Source organism: Lissotriton helveticus, chromosome 8 (genome assembly GCF_964261635.1).
Source record: "Lissotriton helveticus chromosome 8, aLisHel1.1, whole genome shotgun sequence".
NCBI lineage: Eukaryota > Metazoa > Chordata > Amphibia > Caudata > Salamandridae > Lissotriton > Lissotriton helveticus.
The window spans coordinates 447,852,519-447,873,651 of NC_136069.1; positions in this window are offsets into that span (position 1 = coordinate 447,852,519).

A 21,133-nucleotide genomic window follows, 5' to 3' on the forward strand; every position below is an offset into this window, starting at 1 on the left:
TGAGTCACTGATATGCAGAGAGTGGAAAGTGGTATGTCATGAGCACCATGGGGGTAAGTGTCACATGTCTAGGGTGCAGGGCCAGAAGGACTTATTTATGACCATGGGCCTTCCCCCTTTTTATGTGCAAGAATGGCACTCTAGATTCTGTAGCCTTTTAGAACAATTATATGTATGATGTGCAAGTGTATGGGGTGAGCCATGTGGGATGTGTCTGAGACTGTGTCTACGTGTTGTTAGAGCTGCTTTTTATTTAAAAGACATTTTTATTTTGGGGTAATTGAAAGATTGTCTGATAATTAATTATGTAAATTATCTAACTGGATATTTATGTCAATTACTGGTTGTATTTTAATCAATTGTTATTTTGTTGAAACGTGTATTTATTAAAACAACTTTTTTAAATTAATTTAGTAATTATTATTTTTTTTAATTTTATTTAGTTTATTTATTTTCAATTTTAATGTTATTAATGTTTCATTTACAATGTATTTTTTGTTGGGTATTTTTGGGATAGTTGGTAGGGAAATATGGTTATTTGAAGTGCATTTATTTTGTTGTATCTTAGAGTGGAGGCACTTAATATTTATTGGGCAATCTTGTGACCTATTAGAGAGAACCCAAAGGGTATAAAAGTCATGTCATGTTAGAGCCCTAACAATAAATTCTTTGCACTAAAGAGCCAAGTTCTCAGGGCTTCACTGTGAACTACCATCCTTTACCATATATTGGCTCCAATAAGACACAATATTGTAGTGTAGTTCCTATATTCCCAATAGACTCTGCGCATTGGAATAATATAAACAGCAGTGTAGGCGTAGGACTGAGGTCGACTAGGTCTCTACTGACTATATTAGACTTAATTAGGTTTGCCAGCTAGCTCAGAGGTCACTAGAAACTTTCTCGAATAAACAAGGAGGAGTTTAATTTCCCTGGATAGACAAGAAGGGATTAGCTTCTGACAAACACAAAACATGGCAACTTTGCTCCCTCAGAATAAGAGTGTATCTCTAGAGTCGTGTGAAAACAATAGACAGCTATTTTACTCAGTCAATCGTGCATACTTAGTTTCACCAGAGTGCAGAGAATAGAGAGACGTGCGTTTTCAATAAAAGGTGTTTTTTTATTGAGCAGTCTTCTTTCTCATGCAAGAGAAATGAATTGCCACAATTGCAATACTTATCATAAAGTAAAGTGCGTACAGTAAAAGGAGCATTATGAAATAATACTGTAAAAGCATTGATATGGTTTCTTAGCCATATGATACTTCAAAATGGATAAAATATATACATACATAAATACATTGACTAACGTACTCAACTGGTGCTTCTAAATACGCCTACCCTGGTGTACCTGACCTAAGCCTAATACGTGGGAAGGAGTAAGTAAGTATCAGTTTAAGTTAAGTTGGTTTTGCCTATAATTCTCTTAAGGGTTTAGTCAGCTCCGTACCTTGGTAATAGAATGCAGGAGGTCTGGTATCTCTCTCTCAGGACTCGATATCCCAGCAACCCGCAAGGGTATCTGGAAACACCGGAGCTGGATTTTCTCGGCTGGAGAAAAAGACAGCGTCTTTCTCAGTGCGTCAAAAGGGGAGGGGCGGCTTCCATGGGCTCTCGCATCAGCTGGGCTCTCGGGCAAGTAGATAGCCTCTCTGCTCCAAACCACCGTGTGTTTGCTTAAGGCAACGTTGGTATATTTATACCTGAAAGGTGCCGGGTTTGACGTAAGGTTGGACATAAGACGTCAATAAAGATGTCACTAAGAACTGGCCGTTCTTTCAGTGTTCGCAGGAGTTCTAGGATAAATCAAAACAGAAGCATGGGGATTTCCAAGGTTGCTGGAGGTTTGCTTTGTTTAAAGAACGTGTTGTACTCTCTAGGAGTCTGGGGAAGTAGCCTTGCTTAATTTGGACTGCATGGGCTACGACTAAATATGGATATGATTCTTATGCCTTTATAAGGGTATTATTTATTATAACCACATAAGGGCATAAATCAGGAATATCGAATTAGGGTCCTAGATAGAAATACAACACCCACTCCATGATCTAATGTCCCTCATTACTAAAACTAAGCAATAGTTACATATAATGGTGCATGTGTTTTCCAACCCACCCCAAAATACATCATTCGCATTTGAAATGGTATATGGTAAATACACGAAAGTGAGTATTGGTACTGTACGCTTTTCAAGCAGTGATATCATTCAGTTAAAAATGCATATATATATCAGCTGAATGAATTGCGAAAATTACACATGAAATGGCTCTTAATACAGAAGAGAAGGTCGAGACCATTCCATCACATAATAATACAAATGTTGTACATGTGCTAGAGGCTGAGGTAAAATATTGTCTCTAGAGTTCCTAAATTAGAAGCTCTGTTCTCTAAGAATAGTTCTACTTTAAGCAAAGTACTCTGTGCCAGAAAAAGGTAAATATTTTGGAAGTGAAAAAAAAATAATTTCGCTTTCAGGGAAAAAATAGTTCCAAATGTTTTCAGTAGCTTTTGTTTATCAAAGCTGATGGCCGAATTCAGAGTTCAGGGAACGCTGTGTGCTTGTTGCTCAAAAAAGTTATTCCCGTTGTTCAGGGGAGAACATCATTTCAGACAGACTTGCAAAAAATTGGTCTACAGCCTCAGGTGAAAGTTCGACCAAGTTCGAAAATGCTGTAACAGTGCAGTTGTGAGAATGATTGCTATCATCGATGTCAGGATCAGCAATGCTCACAGAAGGTTGTACCTGTGTGATGCTGCTCTCATCTCGTACTCCACTTCCACATACTCGTAGTGGTGAAGTCTCAAGGAATGCCGTCATCAGAATAGGTTGCCGCTGGGGACAACACGATGCATGAGTCGTTACCGGACCTAGCAAGGTATCTGTATCCATTGGTACTGCTGATGGTAGTGTAAGACAGACGTCCAACACGCATTCTTCTCCGCATAGCATACATCGAAGCACAGGTAAGATGCAATCTTGCCAGATTGATCTGAATGAAAGAAACCAGGACATATTCAGATCTCTTAGCCGGGCTAATCCGAGGACTTTAGTTATGCGGTCCCGGTAGCGTATTGCTAGGATCGTTTCTTCCATCGTTGCTGTAGTCTTGTCTGTGTATTGGCTTGCCATATCGGAGCAGAAGGATCAAAAATAAAATTCCTGCTACGAGTCCCAAAAGTAGAGGTAGGCCGCCAAAGACAGAATGGACAAAATTGGGAAAGATGCCCAGAACTGTTTCAAAGGGTGTTAACAGTCCCGAAAAAATTGTCTTAAATACATGTGCGATGCCACTGGTATCTGACATGTTTAGGATTTGGCTCAACATTTCTGCGAAATGCACGGGGCAATTTGTTGATAATAAGGAATGTATCTCTGCTGTTGTCCTTGCGACTTGCAGATCATACGTTTCTTTAGACGAGGTCAAAGGCACAGTTGTTTGTAAAAAAGTATCAATTCGAATAGAAGAGATATTCAAATAAGGCCATATTGCCGCCTTCATGTCTGGAGTGCTGTTTGGATACAATACTTGCATACAGCAAGTGACCATGGAACTAACGCTGACGAGATAGGCTTTTCCTGGCACCATGCCACAACAGCTGTGGTCATTTATTAGAACGTAGCTGCCATTGGAAAGCTGTCTGAAAAATGGCTCTATCTGTTTTGCAGGATTGCCGTGCAGGTGACATGAAAGGTTATTCGAAGACCCTTCGCAGGCCCCATGCAAGTTAATACCTTGACACAGAAGTGTACCGCTTAGTGATTTTTTACAATTGTTACCACTAAGAAATATCTCCTTTTTCTTTTCATTATAACATTTGTGTGTATAAGGTAATTTCCATGTTGACTTGAAGTACCCTTTACCCAACCTTTCATACTGGCCCGCTGGTATATACTCTTGGCAATATTTAAACTGGAAAGTTGTTATCGGAATTGTAATTATCCCGTGTATTATCCATTCAATGACCGGTCTTTCTGACATTGTCAATGGTAATCTCTCAAGTTTTTCAATGCTCAGAATCGTATAGTCTGCTCCTTTTTGTGCCAAACTGATTTGTTTATCAGTAAGGTTAAAGATAGAGAATAATGACGTTGTGTTGATTAAACGCCATGGCACGTAGTCTGAACACAGATTTTGCAACGTCCAGCCAAGCTGTACAATAGAACGTAATTGGGACTGACCATGTTGTAACATTAGCAAGTCCTGCTCTATTATATCAATAGCAGATGATACAATACTGTCCAGTGAATATATTCTGGAGGACAGAGTCGTTAACCCATTGTCCACAACGGAAAGTGATTTTTCAAATTAATACGATCAATTCCTCGTATTATTTCTGCTGTTTCAATTTGCATTACTTTCCAAGCTTCGTTGTACGCAGCGTATATACCGGCCGCTATGAAACGTTTTTGACTCTGTTTGCGTGGTCCCAGTATGAAATCACGCAAGTCAGCACCGTCTTTAAGTAAAGTCAAGTGTTGCTTAATTTCAGCCAGTGTGGATTTTTGTAGCTATTCGAGGCATAGCTTCCCTACACTGTATGTTGTAACTATCCCTGGATGTTGTCTCTGGGAGTATCTAGGGTCTGGCCTGTTCAGTTTTAACCCCTGTATTTTGTTCAGGAATCTATCTTGACAGTTATTTGTGTCTGTGGGCCAGATCAACCATTTTTTCCAATCAGGATGTGTTCTGTTTTGGTGTAAAATATGGGATACGTCTATCTCCACTTCTGTAGTGCTATTACTATTAGGTATGGGCTTTGGAATAGACGGTTTATTTAAATCTTTTATCTTGGCGAGACCAAGACAGGTTGTTTGCTGAATGGTGTCATTCAGGAATATTAATTGTTCTGGGATCATGCAGGCTCTAAATAATGCTTCTAGACCTTGCACCTGCCATTCTTTTGTACCCCAGATGGTTTTTGTTTCGATGTTGTTTTTCCAGAAATCAAAACCGAATGTCGTCATTTTTTCATAAAATGTTTCAGAATAAATCAATTTAGTATTTGTCAACATTGTTTTCATTCTTGTCTTATTTAACATTTTAAAATAAAACGCTTCTGCATCACTTGTGTTAAACCCTGAGAAGTCCAGCTGCTTTTAAGTGGTGTAGCACAATGCTCCCATTGATTAAAATTAAAAACATTTCTTGGTTGAGCAGATTTATGCAAATAGTGATGACCAAAGTGATTATAGCAATACAGTTCTTCATAATTTGATGAACCCTGTAAATAATCATGTTCTGTAAATTTTGCTGACATTACTAAATCTGACATCATATTATTAATATTTTCAAAGTCCCTATCATCAGAGAAAGTACTTGGTTTTACAAAGTCACTTAATGAAACCTTGAACTGATGTAGATATTTCAAGATCTCAATCGGGCCAAAAATGTCATACTCAGTTCTGTCCCATGCTACCCCCACCGGGTATTGGATTGGCTGTGACATTCACTGATGATAGTTCTCTTTTCTCGATGTGAGATGACTTGTGAGGCTTTAGGACCAAGTTGATGTTCTGACTTGCTGTGTCCATTGTACTGTATTTCCCTTCAATGAATTTTCCCAAACAAAGAATCATGATGAGCCAAAACAGGAAAAAAAAGTACACCTAACACAATCCAAAATTCAATCCATGGAGAAATCAGATGGGTTTCTTTGAGTTGATGAAAGAGTTCTGTTACTTTGTCTTTGAAAGTTTTCGTTGCTGGTGTTTCTTCATGTTCACTTGGATCATCAGAAAAGTCATCGAAATTGATGAAGTAGCCAGATGCAGTTCTGTCAATTGTTGGGATTGCTTCCGGATTTTCTTTAGTCTTTGGATCTTTTTTGGAGACATTAGTATAGTCCGATGCTACATCATTGTAGACAGGTGTTTCTTGACAAACTGTTGCAATTTGGGTTTCAAGAGGCACAAGTTCCATGGCTTTATTGCATAGTCCTTTTTTATTCACTGCAGGTTTATCAAATGTGATTAGTCTCTCAGTTTGAACCTCTTGGATTGTAGCAAATTTTGGTACTCTGCTATTTCTTGGGAGTCCACTGGGCCTACTACTTATTATTGGCCACATGATTGTGGTTTTACCAGGTCGATGGATACAACTCGGTTCTCCTTTTTACCAGCAATGGGCGGTAGTACAACTAATCTTGTTCTGCTGACAGCTAAGACAGGTACTGCTTTTCTGTAAGAAGGCCCAAATTACTTCTTCACCACGATCTTCTCTCTGACCAGATCCCCAATCTTTGGAATCCAGACAGGTCTTGCTGGGACAGGTGGTTTTTCTTCAGTGGCTGTTGGCTGTTGTTTTAACTTTATGTTGCTCAGGTTCCTTCTTGTTTCATTTAAGTCCTGTAAAACAGCCAAACGGTCTTTGATGTCAAAGCATTTTTCTTCTACCACTGAAGTGTGACTATCAAGGTCCTGAATACACATTCTAGTACCGAACAATAGTTCGTACGGACTGAGACCTTTTAGAGAATTTCTTGGCAGATTATTAAGACTACGTTGGACACTTGTTAAATGTTGGACCCACCCATCACCCGAACCTAATACCCTCGCCGTTATAGATTGCTTTATGTCCCGTTTTTTTCTTTCCACAACCGCATTTCCCTCAGGATGGAAGGGACAAGAGTACCACAATGCAATGCCCATGCTGGCCATGGCCTCCTTGTAAGCCCTAGAGCTAAACCAGGACCCTGGTCAGAATGTAGCATACCAATTGCGTATGTGCCGATAAAGACTCGCAAATCTTTTATAACAGTTCTGGCGTCAGCCGAGCGCTGGGGTCTACATTTTAAGTGAATCTAGTCTTAAACATTAATGGGACGCATTTCTCCTGCTGGATTTTTGCGTATACATAGCCTTATGCTTTCTAATAGAAGGGTCCTGGCAATACTCCGGTCGGTTCACGACTGCGATCTCTGTTGCAGTTTGGACAGCCCATTGCAAATTTGTATTGTTGCAGGCTCATCCCCGGCCACCAGTATTCTGATTGTAATTCTTTCTGAGATTCCTTGATCTCTTGGTGCCTTAAACCCAATCCCATATGTGCCGCTTCAATCAAGAAGACTCTCCTGTTCGTGTTTGGAATTACTCTATCCCCCACTCCAGGAATTTGAGCAAAAGGAACAGAGTTTGCATCAATTATGTATGTATTACTGAGTGGATAGTTCAGAGGTAATGCTGCATAGTCACCTTTAAAGACGCTTTTACCGCCAGCATAGTCTCTCCGTCTATGTATTTTTCTGAACGCTTTTTTGTGGCTACGGAAGCCGGTTGAGCTGCTTCCGCTGTGGCTCTGTGAGCCAATGAATTCCCTGCAACGTGAACGCCATCAAGTTGATGACTCAGTGTATGTATCACGTGAGTCTTTTGTAGTTCTTTCTGCAAAAGAACTACCTGTTCCCAAAGCTTCTTATGCTTTATAGTGGCACCTGTGTCATCTTTGTATTCGTTTTGAACCCAGTTCTGCAATTCATTATTGTAAGACTTGACGCAGTAATGCGAATCGCACACTATTAGTGTGGGGAATTCGCGAACAGCATTTTCAAGCGCCATCTTTAAAGATCTTATTTCAGCTCGCTGAGTTGAGCAGTTTCTGAGTGATTCAGTTTTGGTAATTAATGGTCTGAATTTACCAAAGCGCCAGCGACCTTTAACAATCGCGCACGCTGCGTTGTAGGATTTTTCCTCTACATCGTAGTGTTGTGCAAGTCTATCCATGTAGATTACACATGTGTATTGTTCGAGAGGCAGAATTTCGATTGGCAGAGGATATTCTTCTTCGTATTCTAGATTTTCTAGTTTTTTCATTTTCGGGTCAAAATAGTATTTCACGTCTTCCGCAGTAAGAGAATTTTCCCATTGTATCCATTTTGGATCTAATGCCACAGCAGTCAAATTGCGTGGGCTTGTTAATGCCTCAAGGACTGATTCTACTGTTAAAACTGTTATCCTTCTGCCTTGGGCTTGGGCTCCTTCTTTTGCTACAGCAGTTTGAACCGCTATTATAATCTTTTCAGTAGAACTGAATTTCATTTCAGCTTGTGTGTACAAGTGTAATCTGTAAGCTATTGGTACCGTTTTTCCCTCATTAGAGGTTAGGTACATGAATCCGCATCTTCCTGGGATGACTCGGATTACAAGGTTGCGTATGTTTTCGCGAGTTTGTAATTTAGTTTTAGCTAACATGTCTGTTTGCAATGATCTTAAAATTTCTGTGTGTTTCTGAGTCCAATTGATTGGTTTGAAATCAGGTTTTATTAATTCATAGAGAGGTTTAACCCTCTCTGCATAATTTAGAATGTATGTTCTTCGAAATTCAGGAAACCTAGTATTGATTGTAAGTTCTTCAGCGTTTTAGGTGCTTGGAGTACAGCACATTTCTCTAAGAAGTTGTCTCCTAGGCTTTTGCCTTCACTTGATAATTCGTATCCTAAAAACAGGACAGTTAGATGGGCAATTCGTGACTTTTTAAAGTTGAATTTGTAACCCTCTGCTGCGAAACCAAGTATTATGGTGTTCACTCTTTTCAAGTGAGTCTCCAGGTCATCATCTGTTAGATAGATGTCATCGACATAAGATAATGTTTCATCATCATATATTTGTAGTAACTCTGTTACTCTTGCTGAGAATAATCCTGGGCTATTCTTGAATCCCTGTGGGAGTCAACAGAAGTTTTTTTGTGACCCCATTATTGAGAAAGCGGTCAAATACCTGCTTTCAGGTGCAATTTTTTGACAAAAGAATCCATTAGAGATGTCTCATTTTGTTTTGTATTTTTTGCGCACAATGTTATTCATTAGTGCTGCACTGTGTGAGTTTTGTACTGCAAATGTTTTGCAACAGGAGTTTAAGTGTCTGTAGTCCAAAACTAGACAATATGAATCGTCTGGCTTGGAGACAGGAAACAAAGGATTGTTCATTTGTGAGGTGCATGTTTCAATCGCCCCCTGATATTCAAGTTGATCTAAGATCTCTCTGCCTTGCTTTTTAGCTTCTTCTTTAACTGGGTACTGCCTTTGTGCACTGGGTTGACATTTTAACTGGATTTTGTGAGGAGGAGAATCCTCATCCCATCCTACATGATTGTTATATAATGCAGGAGCTTGGGCCACTGCCCATTTTCTTGCATATATGGATTTTTTATGAGTTGACATATGATTTGAGAAGGCAGGCATAATCATTTCTTCGCCATGAGGGCACTCCCTGACAAACTCTGGTGGCCAGTCTTTCTCAGCTAAAAGGATGTCATAGCCTTTCGAAAGGTTATCCCAAAAGAGACCCCTTACTTTCCTGGTCTTGTCTCCCTCTATACGCAGTGTTATTTCGTATATTTTATGAGGTTTGCTAACTCTGGTATCCGCAGTTTCCACCTGAATGTATTCATTCATGTCCACTGTCTCCAGAAGATTCATCAGGATCTTGCGAGCTATGGTCACTTCTGCTGCGCTGTCTAGCATTGTCTGAGCCCACTCTCCATTTTTCAGTTGTGTCCTCAGTATCCTCGGCATGTTTAATTATTTTAATACTGGCCACCTTCTTTCTTGGAAATTGCAATTTTTTACTTTGATGAGCATGTTCTTTGTCTTTGGACTTGACGTGCTCTTCCTTGTGTTCTGACCATCCTCTTCTTTCCAATTTCTGTGAGGAAGTCTGAAAAGATCGAGAGGGACGTGTATCAATATCTTGATATCTATCAGGTTTTTTCAGATTATCCCTATTTCTAAGGTTGTATCTTTTCTCAGAGGGCTCCCTCTGGGGAGACTTGTTTCCTTGCTCTGGTGATCTGTCTCTCCGTTGAGGAGACCTTCCTCTGGACTGGAATCGTTTTTCTTTGGGAGTGGATTGTTTATTACCATCCCAACTCTTTTTTGGAGTGTTTAGATTATTTTTAATAAAAGTTTTTTTCAGGATTTTCAGTTAGTTGGGGTTTTACTGGTTTCCCACCCAAACTATCTCTACCTAGTTCTTCATAGGATTTTTCTATGATTCTGGCAAGTTCAAAAGGTTGTTCTGCTATATCTGTTTCTTTCAATTTCAGGCGGATCGCCACAGATGCTGCTTCTCCTTTTATGTTGGCTAATAATATAGCCGAGACCTGCTTAAAGTCTTTCAGTAATTTCATACCCAGAGTTAAAGCAGGTTCTGGACCGTATTCATTTTGAATTTGTCTTAGCACATCTGGTATAACCGCCATGGACGGAACACCATGTGTTTTTGTGTAAATGGAAGCAAATACTGTGCCCCAAGTGTCACAGTCCTCCACATGTGGTGCGATCCCCATTGGAAGACAGATAGTCAGAATTCTGTGTTTCTCATTGGCTGTAGTATCAGGAAATACTGCCTCTATTTGAGTGATTTTTTGTGCTAACCAGAATGGAATTTGTTCCCGTTTTGCAGGTGTTTTACCAAGACATGATTGTATGTTCTGTGGTGTAATTTTGTTTGTGTTGCCCTGATGAGGGGTCAGCTGTGGAATGTTAATTGCTGGTTGGACTGTTGAAGTCCGCATTACATATTGGACCAATTGTCTATGTATCTTAATTAGTATTTTTAGCTGAGCTAAAAGTTCCTGGTCTGACATTTTATCAATGTCTGGATGTGGTGTGTAGCTGGCTAGAACCGGCCACGTTGCTCCTGGTCTACCTAGTGGACCGAGCCTGGTGATGTGATTTTTATGTTTTAGGGCGCCTTTAAACCAGAGCAGGTGCTCTTGGTAATTTAATGGGATTTCAACCTCCTCGAAAGGAGTGTATTCATCCGGAGGTTCCTCTATTTTGTAATAGTGGAATTCTCTTGTTACAGCGTTTGCTGCTGGAAAGTGTATCCATGAACAGAATACCTCTGTCTGCCTATATTCATGGGCCTCTACCACGAATATGACTGTACCACCCCATGATGTCAGTCCATTTTCCATAAGTTTAATAGTTATAGTTCTTCTTATATTTGCCGGAATGTAATAGCATTCGGGTCATTCTGTTGGATATTCGTGTTATCCAACAACTATGGAGACGCTGTAGCATCTCTTTCTTCGTCTCCGTCAGGCATTTTACTGACAGAAAGTTTTTTTGTTGCAGATCAAGTTTCAAGGGAAACAAAGATTAGGTGCACAATATTTTGGAACACTGTATCCTTCAACGTTGACTAAACCAAAAACTATACATAGGAATCTCTTTCTACTAAGTTCCGGCGGATTTTAACCTTTTACCCACTCCAGACATCTTTTGGAGTATTTACGGGAAAAAGGGTTCTGTGTGAAAAAGCACGACTGAGTTACTCTAGTGTCTTGCGTTAGATTATCGCCTTACTTAACGTTGGGCGCCATGTAGTGTGGTTCCTATATTCCCAATAGGCTCTGTGCATTGAAATAATATAAACAGCAGTGTAGACGTAGGACTGAGGTCGACTAGGTCTCTACTGACTATATTAGACTTAATTAGTTTTGCCAGCTAGCTCAGAGGTCACTAGAAACTTTCTCGAATAAACAAGGAGGAGTTTAACTTCCCTGGATAGACAAGAAGGGATTAGCTTCTGACAACCATAAAACATGACAACTTTGCTCCCTCAGAATAAGAGTGTATCTCTAGAGTCGTGTGAAAACAATAGACAGCTATTTTACTCAGTCAATCGTGCATACTTAGTTTCACCAGAGTGCAGAGAATAGAGAGACGGGCGTTTTCAATAAAAGGTGTTTTTTATTGAGCAGTCTTCTTTCTCATGCAAGAGAAATGAATTGCCACAATTGCAATACTTATCATAAAGTAAATTGTGTACCGTAAAAGGAGTATTATGAAATAATACTGTAAAAGCATTGATATGGTTTCTTAGCCATATGATACTTCAAAATGGATAAAATATATACATACATAAATACATTGACTAACGTACTCAACTGGTGCTTCTAAATACGCCTACCCCGGTGTACCTGACCTAAGCCTAATACGTGGGAAGGAGTAAGTAATTAGCAGTTTAAGTTAAGTTGGTTTTGCCAAGAATCTGAGTCAAGAATTCATTTAAGGGTTTAGTCAGCTCCGTACCTTGGTAATAGAATGCAGGAGGTCTGGTATATCTCTCTCAGGACTCGATATCCCAGCAACCCGCAAGGGTATCTGGAAACACCGGAGCTGGATTTTCTCGGCTGGAGAAAAAGACAGCGTCTTTCTCAGTGCGTCAAAAAGGGAGAGGCGGCTTCCGTAGGCTCTCGCATCAGCTGGGCTCTCAGGCAAGTAGATAGCCGCTCTGCTCCAAACCACCGTGTGTTTGCTTAAGGCAACGTTGGTATATTTATACCTGAAAGGTGCCGGTTTGACGTAAGGTTGGACATAAGACGTCAATAAAGATGTCACTAAGAATTGGCCATTCTTTCAGTGTTCGCAGGAGTTCTAGGACAAATCAAAACAGAAGCATGGGGATTTCCCAGGTTGCTGGAGGTTTGCTTTGTTTAAAGAACGCGTTGTACTCTCTAGGAGTCTGGGGAAGTAGCCTTGCTTAATTTGGACTGCATGGGCTACGACTAAATATGGATATGATTCTTATGCCTTTATAAGGGTATTATTTATTATAACCACATAAGGGCATAAATCAGGAATATCGAATTAGGGTCCTAGATAGAAATACAACAATATACCATATATTGACTCCAGTAAGACACCAAATACCATATACTGGCTCCAATAAGACACCATATTCTTCATGTATTGGCTCCAATAAGACACCATATATTGACTTCAATAAGACACCATATATATCACATACTGGCTCCAATAAAACACCATATACAATATGTTGGCTCCAGTGAGACATCATTTACCATATATTGGCTACAATTTTGCACAGTACCCATTTAGACAGGAAACAATAGAGTTGGACGAGCAGTGAAATAAATGAAGCACGAATAATACAGCACTCGAGAGACACGATTGGATAATACTGTGAACACTATACGCACACTAATAATCATCAAAATGTATTAATGAATAGCCTAATCATGCATTTGGAGTGAAACTTGTAACATTTTGAGTAGCTTTTCTCATCCTGTGACCCTTACTGATCTTGTGCGACTCTTGGCAAGCACTGTCCTTGAGATCAGCTTGACAAGTGAGCAGGCAAGATCACAGGACTGCTAGCTTCTGTCAGGAGAGACTCTTTGCTGATTCCTTAGTTATTGTAAATAGATCTCCTGTGGTAGTTCTGGGGAGACCTGTTGGCATGGGTTCAGGGCCCATTGTAGTATTTGATGCTTTAACTGAAGACCCCTGAGATAATGTACATATTTTCCATACATCCACATTGCACCACTGACCTCTCTGTTTTAATGAATTACCAAATTACTGTGCCTAACAAAAATGAATGGGGCATATTATCAAGAAAGGCGATAAAATTATCGCCACTTTAGCGGCAGGAAACTGCCGCTAAAGCGGCAATAATGGGCTTGATAATATGTCCTTGTGAATTCCCATAGCAGCCCAGGTTCTGGTGTTAACCTGGGCTGCTATGGGAATTCACAAGGGCATATTATCAAGGCCATTATCGCCGCTATAGTGGCAGCTCCCTGCCGCCAAAGCGGCGATAATTTTATCGTCTGTCTTGATAATATGCCCCAATGTGTCCTGATGTAACGCAACTGATGCAATGTAAAGCGCTCTGATACCCGATACCTTCGGGTAAAGTTCGCGCTATATAATACTCCGTAAAAAAAAGGCGTCCAGAACCCTCACTTCTGCAAAAAAAACTTGGATTTCCTTTAATATGCTTAAAATAAAAAAGTGTATACTTAAATGATGTGGAGCATAGTGTCTTTTTTATACAAAATTATTTATTTCATACTGACATCGCTGATATAATACATAACATCAGAGTAAACCTCACAGCTTTGTATATGGAACTTTTAACTGCTGTGTCCGCTTGAAGTGGTGCATTAGGTCTTCCGGGCAGTGATTTATTGACAAGTTGTCTTCCTGCACCACCACTGTGTGGAGAAGCCTGGCTGGATCTCCTACCCATCAGAAAGCATGGATACGAGACATATAACAAGATAAGAGGCAGAACATCTGTGGCTACATCTAGGAGCAAGATCATGTGTGTTATAATAGATTCCCCCACATGTAGTACGTTACTCAAATTGCTTTTAATGTATAAGCAATATACATAAATAGGGGCCAACATGACTGCTTCAGATGGCAGGCATTGATTAACTGCCTTACTGTTAACATTCTTAATGACAAGAACAATTCTACCGGTGTCGACTCAATACATTTCACACTTCGTCATGAGGAGATTGTATTAAGTAAACACAACACATCTCCTTCCTTAAATCATTGAGACATAGAATTTGACAAAATAATATTAGTAAAGACTAACTTTTGTTAAGATATACTTTGGCAAACTTTAATTCAAAATATAAATTCCTAAAAATAATGTAATGGCATTAATATCTATTCAAGCAACATAATCCTGAAAATATACAGGACATTTTATTTCTCTTCCAGACTACTATTACGTTATGGTCCTAAGTTTGTCTCAGCTAGACTTATTTCTGAATTAGGCACACACTCAGTATTTACACCTTCACCCTGCCATCCTTCACTTCCTACCTTAGTACTACCCTCATTTCTCACACTGCTGTTTATTCACTTTTCTTCATTCACCCCAATAGCCAAATGGTGTTATCTGACCAATTGTAATCTCTCTCATTAACCTCCTCCAACACCTTACTCTTTTTCTCCTTAAACCTCACGAATCGAACCATATGCCACAATCAATCAATCAATCATAACACTTGTATAGCGCGCTACTCACCCGGAAGGGTCTAAAGGCGCTTGGGGGAAGGGGGCCGCTACTGCTCGAACAGCCAGGTCTTGAGTTGTCTCCTGAAGGCGAGGTGGTCCTGGGTCAGCCGAAGGTGGATGGGGAGGGAGTTCCATGTCTTGGCCGCCAGGTAGGAGAAGGATCTGCCTCCGGCGGTGGCTCTTCGGATGCGTGGTACGGCGGCGAGGGCGAGGCTAGCGGACCGTAGCTGGCGGGTGGGCGTGTGGAAGGTCAGGCGGTCGTTGAGGTACTTGGGGCCCAGGTCGTGGAGAGACTTGTGTGCGTGGGTGAGGAGCCTGAACCTGATCCTCTTGCTGACGGGGAGCCAGTGCAGGTTCCTCAGGTGGCCGGAGATGTGGCTGCGTCGAGGGATGTCCAGGATGAGTCGGGCGGAGGCGTTCTGGATGCGTTGTAGTCTTTTCTGTAGCTTGGCTACACACGTGACCGTCCTGTCCTGGACACGAACGGCCGCTCCCCTTGCCTCCTCCTGCGCAGACGTGGTATTGTAGCGCCTGACTCTGCTGCCCTTTCACCACCACGCTGTTATTGTAGCGCTTGTCTCTGCATTTTGGATCGTAGCGCTTGTGTGCAAAGTATTTCTCTTCTAGGAGCGATTGTGTGCTCTGGGGTAACAATTGAAATTGGCTGCATTATCATTGCCCTTGAGATCGCTAGCGCGCACATCCTGCCTGTGTTTGCATAAAAGATAAGAATATTTAAAGTGCGTCCGTTTAGTTTGCTGCATACCTTGTTGTTATTGCTGCCCTGTTGTTGTTTCTGCCATTTTCTTTAGCATCCCCTGGCCCTTCCCCCACCTCGCTCCCGCCTCCCGGCTGACCCTCCCACCCACGGAAACCACTAGCCGTCCTCGCACCCTCCTTGGAGCTGTGACCGTCCTGTCCTGGACACGAACGGCCGCTCCCCTTGCCTCCTCCTGCGCAGACGTGGTATTGTAGCGCCTGACTCTGCTGCCCTTTCACCACCACGCTGTTATTGTAGCGCTTGTCTCTGCATTTTGGATCATAGCGCTTGTGTGCAAAGTATTTCTCTTCTAGGAGCGATTGTGTGCTCTGGGGTAACAATTGAAATTGGCTGCATTATCATTGCCCTTGAGATCGCTAGCGCGCACATCCTGCCTGTGTTTGCATAAAAGATAAGAATATTTAAAGTGCGTCCGTTTAGTTTGCTGCATACCTTGTTGTTATTGCTGCCCTGTTGTTGTTTCTGCCATTTTCTTTAGCATCCCCTGGCCCTTCCCCCACCTCGCTCCCGCCTCCCGGCTGACCCTCCCACCCACGGAAACCACTAGCCGTCCTCGCACCCTCCTTGGAGCTGTGACCGTCCTGTCCTGGACACGAACGGCCGCTCCCCTTGCCTCCTCCTGCGCAGACGTGGTATTGTAGCGCCTGACTCTGCTGCCCTTTCACCACCACGCTGTTATTGTAGCGCTTGTCTCTGCATTTTGGATCGTAGCGCTTGTGTGCAAAGTATTTCTCTTCTAGGAGCGATTGTGTGCTCTGGGGTAACAATTGAAATTGGCTGCATTATCATTGCCCTTGAGATCGCTAGCGCGCACATCCTGCCTGTGTTTGCATAAAAGATAAGAATATTTAAAGTGCGTCCGTTTAGTTTGCTGCATACCTTGTTGTTATTGCTGCCCTGTTGTTGTTTCTGCCATTTTCTTTAGCATCCCCTGGCCCTTCCCCCACCTCGCTCCCGCCTCCCGGCTGACCCTCCCACCCACGGAAACCACTAGCCGTCCTCGCACCCTCCTTGGAGCTGTGACCGTCCTGTCCTGGACACGAACGGCCGCTCCCCTTGCCTCCTCCTGCGCAGACGTGGTATTGTAGCGCCTGACTCTGCTGCCCTTTCACCACCACGCTGTTATTGTAGCGCTTGTCTCTGCATTTTGGATCGTAGCGCTTGTGTGCAAAGTATTTCTCTTCTAGGAGCGATTGTGTGCTCTGGGGTAACAATTGAAATTGGCTGCATTATCATTGCCCTTGAGATCGCTAGCGCGCACATCCTGCCTGTGTTTGCATAAAAGATAAGAATATTTAAAGTGCGTCCGTTTAGTTTGCTGCATACCTTGTTGTTATTGCTGCCCTGTTGTTGTTTCTGCCATTTTCTTTAGCATCCCCTGGCCCTTCCCCCACCTCGCTCCCGCCTCCCGGCTGACCCTCCCACCCACGGAAACCACTAGCCGTCCTCGCACCCTCCTTGGAGCTGTGACCGTCCTGTCCTGGACACGAACGGCCGCTCCCCTTGCCTCCTCCTGCGCAGACGTGGTATTGTAGCGCCTGACTCTGCTGCCCTTTCACCACCACGCTGTTATTGTAGCGCTTGTCTATGCATTTTGGATCGTAGCGCTTGTGTGCAAAGTATTTCTCTTCTAGGAGCGATTGTGTGCTCTGGGGTAACAATTGAAATTGGCTGCATTATCATTGCCCTTGAGATCGCTAGCGCGCACATCCTGCCTGTGTTTGCATAAAAGATAAGAATATTTAAAGTGCGTCCGTTTAGTTTGCTGCATACCTTGTTGTTATTGCTGCACTGTTGTTGTTTCTGCCATTTTCTTTAGCATCCGCTGGCCCTTCCCCCACCTCGCTCCCGCCTCCCGGCTGACCCTCCCACGCTCCGCCCCCTCCACTATCCATTAATGCCTGATGTCCCAACGCGCAGCGTCCACGCGCTACGGCCGCGCCGAAGGTGCGCCAAAGGTAAGCCCGTCTACGCCCGTCCGCGCCTGGACCGCGCCCAGCGCCCGTCCCCCTGCTCTATGCCGCTCCCAACCCCCCAGAGTAACTTATGATGCCGCTACTCTCCTCGCCCTCAACGCTGGACGCACCCCACTTTGCTGCGAAGCTACCCCAGGACGTACCCACGGCCCATTCTCCTGCCTCTCCTGTAAGTTCAACTGCGTCAGGACCCTCACCAAACACACTTCCTCCACACACAGCTCCGAACCCAACGACTTGAAATGCATCCTACTGAACACCCGCTCGGTCCACAGACATGCAACCGAACTCTGGGACCTAATCGACACTGCGTCACCTGACATCGCCTTCCTTACTGAAACGTGGATGAATGCATCTTCTGCCCCCGACATCGCCATAGCCATACCGGACACTTACAAGATCATTCGAAAAGACCGCACCAATAAAAAAACTGGAGGAGGCATCGCCATCGTCCATAGAAACACCATCAAAATTACAACCAGCTCTGACGTAAATCTCGCAACCGCCGAACACCTCCACTTTCAGATCCACACCGACCCCAGGACCACACTTAGAGGAACACTCATCTACAGGCCCCCAGGCACCCGATCTCAATTCAGTGACGACATCACTGACTTCGTCAGCCCACACGCCCTCGCCTCCGAGAACTACATTCTTCTAGGAGACCTCAACTACCACCTTGACAACATTCACGACAACAACACCACCACCCTTCTGGACAACCTGTCCAATCTCGGACTCAAACAACTTGTTGACACCCCCACTCACATAGCCGGACACACGCTCGACCCTATCTTCACCTCCAGCAAGCACATCTCCTTCGATCATACCACAGCCCTCCACTGGACGGATCATAGCTGTGTTCACTTCAGCTACAAAACAACCCTGACCCACAACCGTCTACAACCCATTCCCCGAAGAAAATGGAACAAAATCTCCACCGAACAACTCCTCACATCACTCAGCCAAAACATTCCCACCCTGGCAACGGACCCAGACCTAGCGGCCACCAACCTCAGGCAATGGATTACCCACAGTGCGGACGAACTAGCACCCCTGAAAAAACACCAGTCGAAATCATTCAGCAAAAAAGCTCCCTGGTTCAATGATGACCTTAAAAAATCCAAGAAGACATGCCGCACCCTGGAGAAGAATTGGAGAAAAGAACCAACTTCAGACAACATGGACTCCCTCAAGACAGCCACCCGCAAACACCACCAACTGATCCGATCCGCCAAGAAATCAGCACTTAAGAACCGTCTCGACAACAATTCTCATAACAGCAAGGAACTCTTCAATATCGTCAAAGAATTCACCAACCCTCCCGCAGCATCCAACGACATCACTAACTCCCAAGACCTCTGTGATGCGCTATCCTCCTTCTTCTACAACAAAATTGCCGACATCCACAACAGCTTCAAGAATACTCCCAATGACCAACTCACCCCACCCACTTCAGATCCCACCCCTCTAACTAACTACCTCAACTCCTGGAACCCAATCACCACTGAAGACACCATTCGCCTCATGAACTCAATCCACTCTGGCTCACCTTCTGACCCCTGCCCCCACTTCATCTTCAACAAAGCTGACTCCATCATCGCTCCCCAACTCCGCGATGTCATCAACTGCTCCTTCGACTCCGCCACCTTTCCAGAAATATGGAAACACGCCGAACTCAGCGCCCTTCTGAAAAAACCAACAGCAGACCCCTCAGATCTGAAAAACTACCGACCCATTTCCCTACTCCCTTTCCCGGCCAAAGTCATCGAGAAAGCCGTCAATAGCCAACTAGCAGCCTTCCTTGAATCCAATAACTCCTTGGATCCCTCACAGAACGGCTTTCGAGCCAAACACAGCACCGAAACCACCCTCATTGCGGCGACCGACGACATCCGAGCGCTCCTGGACAACGGTGAAACAGTGGCCCTCATTCTACTCGACCTCTCCGCCGCCTTCGACACTGTCTGTCACAACACCCTCATACAACGCCTCAACAACATCGGCATACAAGGAAAAGCCTTGGACTGGATCATCTCATTCCTAGCCGGGAGAACACAGAGAGTCCGACTCCCCCCATTCTACTCAGAGCCCACCGAAGTCATCTGCGGCGTACCTCAAGGCTCCTCACTCAGTCCCACCCTCTTCAACGTCTACATGAGTCCCCTCGCCTCCATCGCACGTCAACACAACCTCAACATCATCTCCTACGCCGACGACACCCAGCTAATCCTTTCCCTCACCAAAGACCCCAACACCGCCAAAAACAACCTTCACGAAGGTATGAAAGAAGTAGCCGAATGGATGAAACAGAGCCGCTTAAAACTCAACTCAGACAAGACGGAGGTGCTCATCCTAGGATCCTCCCCCTCAGCTTGGGACGACTCCGGGTGGCCTTCCGCTTTGGGATCTGCGCCCACACCCACAGACCATGCACGCAACCTTGGCTTCATTCTAGACTCCTCCCTCTCAATGTCCAGACAAGTCAACGCCGTATCGTCCTCCTGCTTCAACGTCCTTCGCATTCTCAAAAAGATCTTACGCTGGATCCCCCTCGAAACAAGAAAGACTGTCACCCATGCACTGGTCACGAGTCGACTGGACTATGGCAACACACTCTACGCCGGAATTACAACAAAATTGCAGAAAAAACTCCAGCGCATCCAAAACGCATCAGCGAGACTCATATTAGACATCCCGCGTCAAGAGCACATCACCGGTCACTTAAAAAACCTCCACTGGCTTCCCGTCAACAAAAGAATCACTTTCCGCCTTCTTACCCACGCTCACAAGTCCCTTTATATTCTAGGACCCGAATGCCTCAACACCCGACTGTCCTTCTACTATCCCACCCGCCAACTAAGATCATCCAATCAAGCCCTCGCCGCAGTCCCGCGCATCCGAAAAACCACCATGGGTGGCAGATCCTTCTCCTTCCTAGCTGCCAAGACCTGGAACTCACTCCCCACCCACCTTCGCCTTACTCAGAATCACATCTCCTTCAGAAAAGAACTGAAAACATGGCTATTCGATAAAAAGTAAACCGCTCCCTCCAGCGCCTTGAGACCCTCTGGGTGAGTAGTGCGCTTTATAAATACCCGAACTTGAACTTGAACACGAACATCACTCAAACTTGTGGAATTGGTAAATATCTTTACCATCTCCAATGGATCAAAACATTTATGGGCATATTACCAACGAGTTGCGATAATTATCACAAAGCGCGCTCAGCTCTGTTTTTCTTATCGCCGGCAATATCTGGATTTCATCGCGTGATTGCGCAGTATTATCAACTCTCATCTCAAAGGCGATAAGAAATCCAGCGATAGCGGCAAAAACACAGATTTTCGTGAGAAATCCAGAGATAACTGAGCAACTCACCGATACAATAGTGTGTACTTAACCATACAATCCACCTCCCATAGGCAATAAGGCTAAGTCAGGTATTTGCAGGCGTTAAAATCATGCGATAATGAGGGCTAAGTGCGCCTTTTGTTATCGCTTCGCTGTTCAGGGGCCATGTTGTTAATACCGCGATGTTGGTTTTGCAATAATTTCTCATGTTGTCTTAGGAGGGAACGCCTACT